The following is a 1,439-nucleotide window of genomic DNA, read 5'->3' on the forward strand; positions in this document are numbered from 1 at the left end:
CTATACAACAGTTTCCACATTACATAAACTAAATACTAGAAGCCTAAACTAAACTTTTTCGGGAAAAAGCCAAAAAATCACTTTAACAGATTTATATCACTTACCATAGATTTCCACTTCACATAAACTGAAATAATGATAAATCTCACCAGGTCTAATATTACTGATATTAACATAACGACCAGTTATAGTTCTACTACATTCTATTGAGAATTCATTAGTAGGGTTTGAATTACCAGTATGTTGATAACATAATTCATTATCAATATGTACAGAAAATCCTTTGAAATATGATAACCCTGAAATATTCAGAACATTATTGTTTCATTTAATGACTAGTTTGCTCTTGAATATAGCAAAAGAGATTGATATACCAGTACGTTGTTAAAATAATTTATTATCAATATATTATGCAAGTACATGTCCTTTTAAATTAATGATATAAAACACTGAAATATTCGGAATAATCTTCACATTCTCAGATTCTGATGTGAACGCAGCAAGACGGATCCATTGAAACGATAATTTGTGATACTTACTGCCTGATCTATAGTATATTTTCAAATATCTTAGAGAAAACAACCGACCAAGATCAACCAACCACCACGCCCATGGTGAATAACCAGTATCAATACAATCGTAATATGATGTAATACGTCTACTACCATCTACTGCTTCCCATGGTCCTCTATTTGATTCTTGACCAGATTGATTAGCTGGTTTTTTATATGCTATATTCTCTGAAAATAGCATAATTTTATAAATATTCAGGTGAAAATCGACATAAAAAACTGAAATTAGAAAATAAATAATTAGATTTATTGAAAATATTGTTTTAAATACCTGACATTTCATATTATTTGATCATATTTTATAAGAATATTATTTATGTCAAAAATTTCAAAATCTAGAGGTATGTGTTCCTCGACTTATCTGAAAGTTTTAAGGGCCAAAACTATTTAAATCGTGTAAGTTATTAGTTCGTAATGCTTTTTGGGAGGTGTGGAAATAAAGCCTCAGTTCCACTGGGCTTGGCGATGAAAAATGTAGACAATCGCAATGCTTCCCAATGATATACGGAGAATGTTCGCTGTGCTTCTGCGAAGATCACAATGTATCGCAAGCCTAGATCGCGACAGCTTCGCAAGAGCGGTAAAATTTCAAAGTTTGTATTGAAACTTGTGGCGATGCATTAGCGATGTTTTGTCGCCAAAAGTGCACACAAAAGCATCTGCGAAGCTACGCAGAAAGTCGGCAAATATTTTCGAGTATCTCGGCGTACCGTTTGCGAAAATTTTCATCTAATAACTCTTCGCCGTTATATCGACGACGTAACGGCAAAGTATTGCCGTACCATCTGTTACACGTTAAACCTGGGTGACATGTTGGAGATATTATCCTGTCACTAACACAATGGGACTTTTATGGCGCGTCGTCGT

Source organism: Lottia gigantea (assembly GCF_000327385.1).
Source record: "Lottia gigantea unplaced genomic scaffold LOTGIsca_64, whole genome shotgun sequence".
Taxonomy (NCBI): domain Eukaryota; kingdom Metazoa; phylum Mollusca; class Gastropoda; family Lottiidae; genus Lottia; species Lottia gigantea.